General features: G+C 37.6%; 1 long non-coding RNA gene across 2 annotated transcripts; it reads right to left on the bottom strand.

The window, feature by feature from the left end:
• Positions 1-8,006: 8,006 nt before the first annotated feature.
• LOC148012694 (uncharacterized) lies at positions 8,007-11,694 on the bottom strand. 2 transcript variants are annotated; one of them, XR_015689044.1, is made up of 5 exons: positions 11,538-11,694; positions 11,300-11,468; positions 11,081-11,161; positions 10,313-10,945; positions 8,007-10,220 (listed from the first exon to the last, which is right to left on the bottom strand). It is a non-coding gene; the product is annotated as an uncharacterized LOC148012694 (long non-coding RNA). The 2 variants fall into 2 exon arrangements; XR_015689043.1 differs by having other exon boundaries at positions 11,300-11,694.
• Between the last annotated feature and the right edge of the window lie 3,838 nt (positions 11,695-15,532).

The raw sequence follows: 15,532 nt of genomic DNA, 5'->3' as shown, positions 1-15,532 counted from the left end.
AAGACATGGATTGAATACCTTCTATTTGTAGAGTATGCCTATAATACCACATTCTAACAAAGCATCATAATGATTCCATTCAAAACATTATCCAAGGAAGAGTGCTTATCTCCTCGAAATTTTTCCAACCCCACCATAAAGGTAGAACCTTCTAAAACAATGTTAGAAAACATGCAAGAGTAGGTCAACGCAATCCAACAAGATATCAAAGTAGCACATGGTTGAAAAAAGACCTACACAGATCCAATCTTTAAAGGAGGCGGCATGGTCTTCCTAAGGTTTCAAACTAAGAAAAGTTCTCTATCTCTTGGGAAGTTTGAAAAGCTTAGTCTCACATATTATGGGCCATACAAAATTAGTAAATGCCTTCGAATACATGCAAACAAGCTAGCCTTGCCTCGTCAATCTGAAGATCCATAATGTATTGCATATAAGCTTACTGAAATCTTATGTTCCCAATCCAGAGCACATGCTTGATAATGAGCAAATTGTAATATCAACCAAAGGGATCCTTGAAGTCCAACAGCCTAAGACAACCTTTGAGGAATCATACCTTACAAGAATATATAATCCAATGGAAAGACTTTTTAGAAGAAGATATAACCTAGATTGAGGAATCCATTCTCCAAAAATAATATCCTCAATTTCTCTTGAGATGAGAACATCTTGATTTTTTAAAGGGGAAGAGAATGTAATATAACTAATTTTCCTAAATCAACAAAATGCAATTTCACTCCTTTTTTACATGGGCCACTCATTTATGAGTTCATATGGTCATGTAACAACTCAAATTAGTCTATAATATTTTATTTCAATTTAATGAACTATTATAAATATTCAAAGAATTATTTTACGATTTTACCAATTAATAAGGATATATTATTAGTTTTTATGTATTAATTAGGGACTTTTCTATTATTAAATTTTTCAAAAATTTATTTTGGTGAAAGGTGAGAAGGATCGAAGCTTGCACTCGAGAGCTATGGCGGGAGAGCCAGAGCAAGAAAGAGAGAGACAAGAAATGGGAACTCCAACAGTCACAATGTGTGACCGAGCCTTCCTTTATTCAAATTGTCACTAAAAGAATAAAGAATAAAGTGACGACGACGGGCGCCTGCCACCTGTAGTGTGCAGTGGCGGTGACTGTCAGTATAGTAATACACGAGCGGCTAGGCGGAGACACCTTTACCCCCAACAACCTCCCACTTAAAGGCGAATTTGCCCTAGTGAGAAGTGAAAAGAAAAAGAAAAAGACAATACAACATGTACACATGTACAACACATGATGAGGAAAGACGTCATCTCATTCCACGCCCATCAACCTCCTAAGGAAGGCAAAGCGCTCTGTAGAGAGGCTTTTCGTGAGCAGATCTGCAGGATTGTGGTCAGTTGAGATCTTGAAAAGATCAACAAACTTGTCCTTAACGACCCCACGTATGAAGTGATACCTCACCTCATTGTGTTTCGTCTTCGCATGGAAAACCAGATTCTTGGCTAACTGAATAGCACTCATAGAATCCGAATGCAGTGTAGGGATAGCATCAATACCAAGATTAACAACCAAAAGACCCAACCAAATGGTCTCCTTGCAAGCCTCAGTGGCTGCAACATACTTGGCCTCTGTAGTAGAAAGGACCTTGCATTTCTGCACCCAGGACATCCAAGAAATAGCACCTCCATCATATGTGAGTACATAGCCCAAAGTGGACTTCCTACTATCTGCATGTCCTGTATAATCAGAGTCAGTGTACCCCACGACTCCTATATCCTGGCTGCCATAGCATATGCACATATCTACAGTGCCCTTCAGGTACTTCATGATACCCTTCATGGCATCCCAATGCTTCTTGCCAGGTGTAGCCATATAGCGTGCCACAACACCAACTGCAAAGGCAATATCTAGACGAGTGGCTATCATGGCATACATAAGACTGCCCACTGCGGATGCATAGGGAATCTTGGCCATCTCGGCCCTCTGCTCATCTGTCTGCGGACAATCAGCCTATGATACCTTCATATAAGAAGGCAATGGACATCCAATAAGCTTTACGTCCTACATGCGAAAGCGCTCAAGGACTTTATGAATGTACTCCCTCTATGACAAGTAGAGGAGTCCTTGATGCCTATCGCGTCTAATGCGCATACCAAGTATGTGAGTGGCATGTCCCAAATCTTTCATCTCAAAGCTCTTTTTGAGCTAATCCTTAAGAGTATCTAGCTCATCATGAGCTTTCCCTGCTATTAACATATCATCCACATAGAGGACCAAAATCAATAAAGAACCATCACGGGCTTTCTTCGTGTAAAGACACGAATCCATAGCACTCCTGTTATAGCCCTATGACTGCATAAACGCATCAAAATTATGACACCACTCCCTAGGTGCCTGTTTCAAGCCATAAAGACTTTTCTTCAATTTGCACACTAGGTGCTCCCTGCCAGGTTCTGCAAAGCCCTTAGGCTGCTCCATATAAATCTCATCATGCAAGTCCCCATGTAAGAAAGCCGTCTTCACATCCATCTGGTATAAATCCAAGTCAAGCTGAGCAACCAAAGCCAAGACTAAGCGCAGGGTGGTCATCTTAACCACAAGAGAAAAGACCTCATCAATGTCCACACCATGCTCCTACTTAAAACCCTTTGCTACCAATCTAGCCTTGTATGCCGGCTTGGGGTGTCCAGGGGTACTTTTCAGCTTGTACACCCACTTGCATGGCAAAGCCTTCTTGCCCATAGGCAAGGAAATCAAATCCCAAGTGTCATTCTTATGCAAGGAGTCTATCTCAGACTGCATAGCCCTCTCCCAAGAGTGACTGTCACCTCTGCACATAGCCTTATCATAAGTGAAAGGCTCTCTTGCATCTAATCAAGATATAATGCATCGAGGGCTGAAATTTATCAGGTGGACGTCTGTCTCTAGTAGACCATCTCACGGCAGGCACTACTACCTGCCCAGCTGCCTATCCAACACCCTGACCATGATTATCTACTGCAACTGTAGGCTGTCCAACTGGCTGTGCGTGAGCTCTCGGCTCCTTCTGAAATATGACCCTGCGGATCTCAACAACTCTCTCAGGCTGCCGATGCATCTTGTCTTCATGGAAGACTACATCATAACTACGGATCCCAAAGACGGTAACCCATCTCGTCTGCATCACCATAACCAAGGAAAATACATTTGACACTCTTAAGATCCAACTTACTTCTCTTGTCCCTGGGCACATGGTAAAATGCCTCACATCCAAAGACACAAAGATGTACATAAGCTATCTATAATAATGTGAGAGAGAAAGAGAGAGAGGGTAAGAAAGACATGAGAGTACGTGTGATGAGGGTGAGGAGTGAGTGAGTAGAGGGTGGAAATATATATGAAGAGAGAAAGAGGATAGATGGGGGATTTAGAGAGGAAAGTAATTAAGTAATAAAGAGGGGACCCAAGAGAACATACGTGCATGATGGGGTGGTATAGAGAAAGGGTGGCAGTTTTTGATAATTAATGGCTCATTTACAAATCCATCTCCTTCTATATTTTTATATTCAACAGTTGAAATTTTGAATTCCTCCTTTTTATTTACACATCATGACAGAAGAATAATTAGTATAACTTCATTGTCGCACTTTCAAGCCCTAAAAAATTAGATATCAATGGAATACTCTTGAAGAGTAGGTTCTTAAAATACAATATCCAACAAGTTTCAAGTTTATTTATGAAAATTTTACTGTGCTCTCATTTTTTGAGAGAATATTTTGGTCAAACTTCCTTACATCGCCATTTTTAACCTCAATTTCCCCCTAATTCTAGCTCATTAGGTGTGGATATTGTCAATGCTATTGCATTGGAGAATGTGCTAAAAAGAATAGATTTTCAAGAACTTGAATTGCCATCAAGGAGGACTGTCATTGCATAAAGTGCTATCAATATGATACTTGAGATCAAGACCAATATTGTACTCAAATCAAAGGTACAAGCACATTGAAGGAGAGGGTCATAGTGATAGATTCCTAGAATGTACAATGACCATAAAATATTTGAGTTACTTCCCACATATGGAAAGGCCTTAGGAATGGATGGCATGAAGCAAAAGTATGATGATTATCTTTGAACTAAACATGTAATCTCTAACATGTCAATTCCTTACACTATGCAAGTTAGTTACTGTAGGTGCTATGGACTATCACAAAATAGTATTTAACAATGTAATTCTTAAAAGGTTTACTAATAAGTAGAACTTGGTATTACATCGAGGATGGTAACAATGTTATGTTATGCCAGTACTATCAAAAGTAGACCATTTACATAGATTCTTGTAAATGTGTGGTATACTATGTTATGCCACACAATGCCAATATAACAAAACTAATGCTTTGTTTTGGTCAATACTCTCATGCAGTGTAGTGGGATTCATCTAAGTCAATGATTACAAGAACAAAGAAGATAGTTTCGAAGGTTAAGAATGGCTAGGAGTGTAGGGCCATGAAAGGTGCATATGTTATAGCAAGAGACATTCTCATGAAGCCATTAATGGTGCAAGGGAAAGTTTTGAATGGCAATGTTGGGGGGATTGTGATTTTATCTATATCATGGATGAATTGGTACCTCTTATCGAGAATCACAAGTATACAACTTGTTCTCTAGTCACCTACATTGGTTATTTGTTCCTAACTTTTTGGGTGTTTCATAGATTCTGACATATTGTGCAACAAGAGAAGAAGAGTCCAATGCTTATAGGGGATTTCTACAATGCTCTATTGCTTTTGAAGAAGATATTGATATACAGAGTGATTAGATAGGTTACAATGGCTTGTCATGTCTATGTACCAAGGTAAGGGCATTTCTTCTGCAATGTCATATGTTGCGAGGCTCTTAGGCTCACTCTTGGTTGAATTATATTGCATGCGCAAAAGCAAACAACAATAGCCATGTGTGAGATGAAAGAGGACACTACCAATCAAGTCTTATTTTGCAAGTGGGTATCCCGAAACACTTGCTTGGAATTTAGGCATGTGTGATTTAATGGGATTAAACTATGAACCATATAAAGTCTTTTCAACAAATATGCAAGATATAACCTGTTCGTTCATGGAAACTCTTCATAATCTTGGGTTTTTAGATATTCCTACTTTTAATGATTTTTATCATTATAGAGAAGTAGAATACAACGATATGTTTACTTTATGTAGACAACTCGCTAATTTACAGAGTATGAGAGAAAGAAAAGAGTTCAGATATATCTTCGTTTTGCTCCGAAAATAGCAAAGGAACTTTTACGATTTTTAAATATTTCCTCACTTATCGGAGGTTCAATATAATATAAAACATTCATGTTATTTGCAGTAGGTTTTATTTTTTTTGTTCACTATAGGAGGACTTACTAGTATAGTTTTGGCTAATTCTAGGATAGACATTGCTTTATACGATACTTATTATGTGGTTGCACATTTTTATTATGTATTTTCTATGGGAGCTATTTTTGCTTTATTTGCAAGTGGTTAAACTCCGTGTTGGTTACAAGCCTTGTGAATGAAGTTGCCATTGAGGATCTCAAACATGTTATTTTCCATGTAGCCATAGATAGTGGTGGGCCTCTTTCTCCCCTTTCTTACAAGACACACATTCTCTTTTGTATGGTGCAAAAATTTCTCTTGAATCACTCTTCTATGCAAAGAGTTGTATTTCCCTCTTTCCTCTTTCCCTCTTCTTTTGTGCATAATAGTTGAAGCTATGGATGAAGATGATGAATTTGTTTTTTCATGTTATGAGATCAATGGCAAATCCATACACATAGATTGTGTCATTTTCTCGACTTTTTGTTATGTTGCTGGTGGGAGAGCCGCCTTCAATTTAATGAGCAATTGACTAATCTAAATAAGGCTGGCTACACATTGCCATTGCCCGCCCAATCTGCGCCCAATGGGTGGGCACAAGAAAAGTCAACTTGGGCAATCACTTGTTGGCCACTTGCTTGCACACTAGGCTGCAAACACTTTTCTTGGCCAATAAGTGTCTGTCCATCTTCCATCCACAATCATTTACACATTGGCCACCCCCTATACACTAGACACTCCTCGAATTATCCCTTGATCATTATTGACATAATAATTAATATTTAAATATCTGATTAAACACACATTGATGCTAGATAACACAAGTTCATGTTATTGACGAGAAAAAGGGGATGCAATTCATAAAACTAATACATATTATTGACATACTAATCCATGTTAATCGATATTGGCATTTACGATTATTATTGCAGTTCATGATTTACACAATCATTGGCTATAAGTATCACAAATTGATCTTACAAATTTAAAAAAAAAAACACTTAATAAAACTAACACAAATTAGTAATGAAAAAGAGAGCAGGGAATTGAACCCCTTCACCATGTTGGTACACCACCCCTCTTTCCACCTTTCTACCTACAATGTAGATGCTACAAAAGTTTACTCACCATTGTCTTCATCATTGATCTCCGCCCGAAAATCAAAATCGCACCACATTGTTCTCACATTTGTTCTCCCTCTCAAAATCAAAATCGCACTACATTGTTCTCACATTTGTGTTCTCCCTCTCAAAACATAGCTCGAGCAATGATCTCTTCGAGTTGCTCCCCTAGGTTGTCTTGCCCCTAGTGTTGGCTCCACTGATTGAGCTCTTTGAATTGCTTGCATGGCACTTGTTTGTTAGCATAGCAACCTTTGCAAATCCATTCCTCAAACTATTTTGCTGGTCATGTCTTGACAAGGTACATTACTTTCTCAAGTTCCATTGTCCCATTACATATGTATGCATCATCAAAACTATCTCCATGCACATTGCATATATTATGTAGAACAATGCATGCCGCCACAATCTTTAGGACATTTTGTAAAAGCATGTCACGTCGCTTCAAAAATATACGAAATCATGCTTTAAGGATGACACATGCTCTTTCAACTAGCAAACAAGTACTTGTATGTATGTAATTCCAATAATAACATTTTGGAGATGGTCCATCCTTACTACCCTTGAAAGGAGACGACATCCAAAAGCATACAGGATAAGCACAATCGCCTAATAGAAAGTATTATCCCAAAGCCTTATTTGTGCATCGTTTTCTTAGATCTGAGCGTTGAAAAACATTACAATCATACATAGAACCTGCCCAACAAACGTCATAGTCCCAAACAACACAATTGGCTACCACACTAATATGCAGAATAATTGAATGAAAGCCCTTCATATTAAATTAATCTTCATGGTTTTCTCTTGGGATAATAATGGATATATGACTACCATCTACTACACCACCAACGTACGATATACCTTGAATTCCTAAAATACATTTGCATCTTTTTGCATGTTTTTGTGATATTGGTCACTTTATGTACATACCATACAATCCAATGGCAGCCAATGCATCGCTAAAGTCTAAAACGGCTAACTATGTAAATAATGTTAAGACCCCATACAAATCAACTATTAAGTCCCAAATTTGAGCCACTCACTAGGCAATGCAAAGCCACACAGAGCCATTTCTCGACAAGTATAACTTTTCGATAGTTCGTGTTCTTGCATCGCATTTGTGGTGCTACTTTCACGACGAGATATTCAAATATACTCCTAACATGTAACCTACTTTTAAATATTTGATTTAAATAACTCTTCAAAAGCCCTTGCTCCATAAAAGTTTGTAGCCGAGGATAAGCCCAACATGATTGTCAATCGTCAATTGTGCCTTCGATGACATATCCTAGCTCGGCGTGCAATGTTATCTCGAGCCATACAATCCATTTAAAGTATGCAACTGTCATCATCCTCATCATCCAAATCACTTAAAAATAGTTGAAACATTGCCATAACAGCAACTACAACATCGATGACACGTTATCAAAAGACCATTGTCCATTCGCATGTCAAAATATATTACTAAAAATTATGAGTATTGAAAATAGATACAAAATTAGACTTAATACTTTTTTTTAATAAAAGTTCTAAATTCATCAATTGTCGAAAAACCATCATTTCTTTTTAAGAATTTTAATTACATTTGACAAACTAGATACAAAGGAGGCAATTGTATCTAAGTTTGCTTTTAGGTTGGCTAACATTAATCTAGCAGTGCTAGCCATGTGAATAAGAGACTCCTCTTTCTACCCTTCTTATTTTTCATATTGCATCCTAGCACATTTAAGACAAACTGTTAAAACTCCTCCATGGAACTGCTTTCTTGTGAATCCATTGAGCTCCACCTTACGTATCAAAATAACGAAACAATTTTAAAAGTTTCTTGTCATGTAGAAAGTATAATTGAAACTCATTACAAAGAAACAAGTTGTAGCACTTTATTGTGCTCCGTGCATTCACTTAGTCTTTGATCAATATAGTTATTTATAATATGTGAATGGAGTGAGGTTTTTTGTTTTTTATATAATTGATCCATTATTGTTCTTCACATAACTTTATAAGACAATCCGTATACAAGATCATTGTATACATAACTTTACAAGACACGGATTCAAATCGTGCATAATCTATGTATGCATAATCAATTTAGAACAATTCAATCTATAGATCCAGCACTGTTAATATTGATTGTAATGTCTACATAAATAAACATGCTTAAACTAAAACAATTTTATGCATAACTTTATGGAACAATTCGTACACAAGATCATCATATGCATAGCTTTATGAGGCAATCTGAGTATGCATAGCTTTATGAGACAATATCAATATATGCATAATAAGTATACGCATAACTTTACAAGACAATCTATATACATAATCAATGTGTAATTAGGGTCATTACACATCCAAATGCGGCCGCCCAAGTCCACCAACACGAGCCAATAAGAAGGGGCCAATACGAAAAAAAGCCTTGGTGTATACATATTCAAATCAGGTATCATAATCTACACATTATCAATGTATACAAAATCATGTATAATAATCTATACATAATCAATACATAACCAATTTATACATAATCAGTTTATACATAAAATGTGTATACATATTCAAATCATGTATGACAATCTATACATAACCAATGTATGCATAACTTTATGAGACTATCAATTATATATGCATAATAAGTATACGCATAACTTTACGACACAATATGTATACATAATCATTATATAATTAGGGTCATTACACACCCAAACGCAACCGCCCAAGTCTACCAACATGGGCCACACATTATCAGCTTATACAAAATCACATATGATAATCAATACATAACCAATTTATACATAATCTATGTATATATATTCAAATCATATAAAACAATCTATACATAATCAATGTATACATAACTTTATGCGACAATATCAATATATGCATAATAAGTATACACAACTTTACGAGACAATCTGTATACATAATCATTGTATAATTAGTGTATATATATTCAAATTAGGCATCATAATCTATACATTATCAATTTATACAAAATCATGTATGATAATCTATACATAATCAATGTATACATAATTGGTGTATACACATTCAAATCATGCAAGATTAGTCTAGACACAATCAAATGAAGCATAACCCATTTGTACAATATCAATATATGCATGAAAAATTTTACAACATTCATTTTATAGATTAGGCCTTAATCAATTCATTAATGGATCGGTTATGCAATCCATTGACCCCAATACAAGTGAAAAAATAGGGGATAATACGTTTAAATTGGTTAATACTTGAAAAGTAGATATGCAAGGATCGATCATGTAATCCAACAACCTCAATGGAAGAGAGATGGCCTACTACACAAGGGGAACTATGGAGAGGGCACAACCTACACATACTATTTTAAAACATTTGTAACTTTGTCCAATTCACTCCATGATGGTGGTAGCAATTAAATTTCAATCACCATGAATTTCGAGCTAAACTTTGAGCTATGAAAATTAAAAACATATTCATTAGCTCAAGGAAAATCAAAGAGCAATCTACCTAGTGTCAAAGTAGGGTGGCTCTTTCAATATGAATCAAATAGATTTCTTGCAGAGGCAGATGACAAGAGATGCCCTATTAAAAAAGGCAGCTCATAAATCTACATGATGGAGAGGAATTGATGGAAATCTTGCAAGCACTTTACCTGAAATGGATGCCTTAGATGTTTTCCTCAATGACATAGGGATTCAAAACATTGATGCATAATGCATGTGCAAAAGAGAAAGAGAGAACATACCTGTGATAGATGAGATCGCAGCCTACAAGCACCTGCAAACAAAAAAAAAAAGCCATGTATTAGCTCAACAGAGATGGATTGCACAGGCAACATGCAAAAAAAATCACAGGCATGGCTTCCTGACCTGATCTAAGAGAGATAAACACAGGCATGGCTTCCCACCACGTTTATATAGCAACAGCATCGACAATGGCTTCTTCACAATGCAAAAAAGAGGGAGGGATCCGACATGTTGCGGGTGATTGGTGAGAGAGATGGAAGGACCCGACTTGGAGGCCTACAGACGAACTCGGATGGGGTAGCTTCCTTGCCTAGTAGAAGGCCGAAACAGCGCGGGGAGCATTCAATACCCCAGCCCTAACTATAAATTGGGGGTGATTGTATGGTCGTACAACACTAAAAAGAGAATCCGCTGGCAAAGCGTCAATAGTGTTGAGAAGAAGAAATAGGGGGAAAGAAAACGGAGGAGGAGGAGGGATAGAGAGAGATAGTAACAGCACCAACATGGATGGCGATCACAGATTTGGCTATATTGACATAGAAAAAGAAGAAGACGGCAATGAGAAGATTTATCTTTGCGTCAGACTGAGTATTTGGATTATATGACGATAAAGGAGGAGAAGGAGACAGATCTCAGTCGCAATAGTATCAATGTTATCCAGTCTGTTCCAATCTTCATTGTTGGATTCAAGGGATTCTGCATTGGATCTGGTCCAATCAACCTCTCGGTCCCTATCCTGCACTTGACAGAATACACCTGCACCAATGCAAGCCATTATATTCATCTTATCCCTGTAAGAACTACAGGTTGCTGTTCAAAGACAGGAGAAGAAAGAAGTTGACAAAACAGAAGGAGATAAGAGGGGAATTCTGCACTCTCCTCCTTTCCTACCGAGTCTCCGGTCTCCAATCCATAGTGTATGACACATGATAATGGAGGCGAAGCACCCCGTGATCATTGCACTTCTTCGAACTGCTTCATGCATGAGCACATAAAGAAATGATAAGAAAATGAATCATACACAAGAGGAGATGACGAACAGATGCCAAGGGGCAGGCAGTTTTGCAACAATGTCATGTATCCTTCAGAGTAGGAGCCACATCCACCTACCTAGCAACACTAATGGCTTCGTGAAGTGGAGAAGGAGGTGAGAGTCGAGGTTGGAGCAGGCATCACCAAGACCTTGACGGTAGGGATTTGCCAGCCATGGAAGGCAAGTCGTGCATCAAGTGGCATCCAAAAGGCATCCGAGAGAGGCCATGGGCTTTGGGGCGAACGACTGCTGCGTTTACCAAGCGAACAATGAAGAAGCCGCCTGGCTCAATAAGAGTGAATGGTTGTCAAGTACCTTGATTGTAAAGCAAGAGAAGGAGAAGAAGCATCAGCAGCATCCTCATGGCACCTCCTCCCTCTTCGTGCCGGCATCCTCTTCCCCACCAATAAACCCATCGATTGCATGTGCTCACCATCCCATCCTACACATGCGGCCATATCTATTTGTAGTTTTTCTTTTCTCAGCCCTAATGCTACATCATGTGCACCTAACCCTTAGGTTTAAATAGAATACTAGGCCTAGACTCGCCCCAACGCTTCGCGCCAAGGCGAGCGCAATTTTTTTTTGGGGGGGGGGGAGGCGGGGGGGGGGGGGGGGGGGGGGGATAGGTGTTGGACGCATGGCACCCGCCCCCGCGTTCTCTTTTTTGTGGGGGAGGTGGGGGGCTGCCACATGGCACCCGCCCCTCACCTCTCCTTAACTAATAGTATAGATATAGATTGTAATAATTTTTTTTTACTTAACCTCCCTTCTTCTCAGGATAAAGGATGTTCCTACACCTCTAGAACACTCATCAACAATTTAGGGTCTTGAATACATCATTTAGGGTCCTATTCATCATCAAAGTCTTGGAATGTGACACAAGTAGTTTCCACCATTTCTTAAATTCATTGCACATAATAATAAATAGACATAATTCCTTAAAACACTACCTAGTCAATAACCAGTTGAAAAAATATTACAAGTGTGCATTTATATACTCTCTCCACCTAATCGCTTTAATGCAAACTCTGTGCAATGAATTATAAATAATCTTGCCTCCTCTATCTTCTATCTATTTAAATGGCCTCCCCCTTCGCTCTTCCAATCTTATCCATGGTCCCACCCAGTCTATCACCTCAATGTATCTCATTCTTTAAAGTTGCAAACAATGTTAAACCCTAGAAAAAAATCTAGTTTGAGAATACATCTACAACAATGCAATTTTCATATCTACAACCAAACCCCTTTACCTCAAGCATCTTTGGAGCTTTCCATGGAGTCGTCTCTCTTCCTCTATTGGGATGGAGGAGTTTTTCTTGAGATTCCATGTTGTAAAAAGAAACCCTATCCTTTTAAGGGTCTTTTTGAGCTACATGATGGAGGAAGTTGTTCTTCTTTCTCCATTGGGTGGAGAAGTTTCCCTTGTGATTCCTTGTGGAAGATTCAACCCTATCCTTTCAAGAGTACTCAAACTTTTCAATGTGGGAGTGATCAAGGCAGGAGTTACCTTACTCTAGTGGTCGTGGCTTTGGAGTCCCTATACCCTACAATGCTTAGGCTTCGTTGTTGCCATTAGTTACATTGTTTTCTCTCACAAGCTTAGATCTTGTTTTGTGTTAGATAATGGTTCTTCTTTAATAAGGTTCACGAGGACACTTCACATTTTAGTTTGGGAGGAAATGATGACACCAAAAGAAGCACAAAAACAAGGCATAAAAACAGCCATACATACACAAGTTTTCCATTTTTTATGGAAAAAATAATAATCACATTGTTGTAAAAGTACTAAAATGCAACTTGAATAAGGGGGACACATCCATCATAAATATATAGTATACATAAAAGTGTTTATGCTTGTGTTTGCAATGAGCATGAAAAAGAATTAAAATGCAAATGCAAAGGTTTACAAATACAAATGTATAAAAAATTTAAAGAAATAATAAAATTATTAAGGGGCACTAATGTCTTTTCGAAAAAGGTGGGGTGGAGTGCAAGACTAATTATGTGCCTCTTTCTCCCCTTTCTTGCAGGACACGCACATTCTCTTTTATATGTTGCAAATCTCTCTCTCTCTCTCTCTCTCTCTCTCTCTCTCTCTCTCTCTCTCTCTCTCTCTCTCTCTCTCTCTCTCTCTCTCTCTCCAATGCAAAAAGTTGCATTTCCCTCTTTGTTTTATGCATAATGGTTTAAGCTATGGATGAAGATGATGAATCTGTTCACCGTTTTAAGAGCGAGATTTTTGGTTCTTTCATATTTTGAGATCAATGGCAAAGCCATACACATAGATTTTGTGTGTTGTTTGCTTGTTTTTATATTCCATTGTTGCCATACGAGTGTCACCTTCATATATGCATCATGATTTTTAGAAAAGGGAGACTGCTACCATGACCTATCTAGCTTGCAAACATCTATATGTTGTATTCATTAAGTTTTGGGCCTACATGAAAAGGAAGACATGCTCATGCACCAACCCAATCTTTCTAGTATAGATGCATCAACAACTCTTTGTCGACCTAGATTGCATATATCCTAGGGCAATATTTCAAAATCCTCTTTCTTTGTCCTATTAGCTCGCTACATAGTTGGATTTTTGTGTTGGAATTTTTGAATGTCTCGTTCCAATTTTATGCCATCAATTTGGAAAATTTATAACCCAACTTGTGATGTATATTCTCTTATATACCTACTCATGTGTAGTCAATTATTTGTAAATTGCAACGTTGTGAGTGATGATGTGTAATAAAACATGATGTCATAAACCTTGGTAAAAAAGCTAACTAATTTTGTTAATCCAAAAAATCTCACTTAAGAAAGCTCATTTTAAAAAATTTACAATTAAATTGTATTTTCTCCCTTCCAATTTCTTTTCCCTTCTCCCATTATTTTGTTGCATGAAAAGTTTATTCTTTGATGTTCCTTTTTGTAGATTTAGCCTAGGCTCCCGTTGGTATCAAATTAATGGTTGTAAAATTGTAAGATGATTAATTTCTCAAGACAAACTCATCCATACAATTTTTTTTTCCTAGTTTCAATATTAATAATTCATCTAAAATGTTTGGGTATTCTTGTATTTTAATTGTACAAGTTAAATTTCATTAATTACTCTTGTGTTTAATAACATGTAAATGTGAAAATATGCTAATAATTCATGTTTTTTCAATGAGAAACCTTAATTAACACTTTTTACACATTAACTTACTTTCTTTTGAAATTCATGTTGTTTATTAATGTCAAGCACGTTTACAATTCTATAATGTCCTTTATGTCAAAGTGAGGAAATGTATTCCAATGAGGTTGAATTTCACAAGCTCGCAAGTCCACATAAGTTTATTTAAAAGTTCATAAGTCCACACACCAAGTGTTTTCCTTTGATAATGTTTCAAGAGGTTCATCCTGCTTAAGAGAGGCCTCAAAAGTGATTCACAAAAGGGAACACCCTAGAGGTATAATGCTTAGACTCTTCCTTTCCTAATGCCAAGGGTCTCAAAAGTGCTTTCATGAGAGGGAAACATCTTGGAGGTATAATGCATTCAATGTGTTTTTTCCTTCCTAATGCCAAGGGCCTCAAAAATGCTTTCATGAGAGGGAACACCCTACAGGTATAATACCATGAATGTGGTTACCTTCCTAATACAAGGACCTCAAAAGTTCTTTATTGAGAGGAACTACCATGGACCTATAATACCTTGATTGTACTTTAGCTTCCAATGCCAAGTAGGACATGCAAGCTATAAGGCCTACCACAATTACAAGGATCCTTGTGTCAAAAGGAGGAAAGACATCTTTGTTGAGTCAAAGGGAGGAAAGGCATCCCAATGAGGCTAATGTCACAAATTCACAAGTCCATAAGTCGACACAAGTTCGCAAGTCCATAAGTCCAAAAAAGTTCACAAGTCCAAAAACCAAGTCAATGAGCTTTCTAATGCTTCACAGGATTTATTTGCTCAAATGTTAGCTTGCTAGGTAGAGTAATGCATAAACTAGTCTAGAATCAACCTCAAAACAAGCTTTTGTTGACTTGAATGCTATGGTGTGTAGGATTAAGGTGTAGACCACTGAGGCTATGGGGTACTCTATGAACCAGATGATCAAAGGGAAAACATATAATTAAACACCTCCTCAAGGATGGGAGGCATCCAAACTAAGCTTGTAACTCTACCATCATCTCTTCTTGATTGGAATTTTGGGACAATGAAATTCATGAAATCTATACCATTGCAATTGTCAAGAAGAGGACAGGAGAGAGAGAAGAAGAGGAGAGAGAGAGTGTGTGCAAAAGAGAGAGAAAGACTGCAAGAAGAGAGAAA

This window comes from Lygodium microphyllum, chromosome 27 (genome assembly GCF_053477565.2).
Source record: "Lygodium microphyllum isolate KBCC chromosome 27, Lygodium_microphyllum_v1.1.10, whole genome shotgun sequence".
NCBI classification, from domain to species: domain Eukaryota; kingdom Viridiplantae; phylum Streptophyta; class Polypodiopsida; order Schizaeales; family Lygodiaceae; genus Lygodium; species Lygodium microphyllum.
Note: the sequence above shows the minus strand (reverse complement) of the source record. Positions and strands in the feature narration are given on the sequence as shown.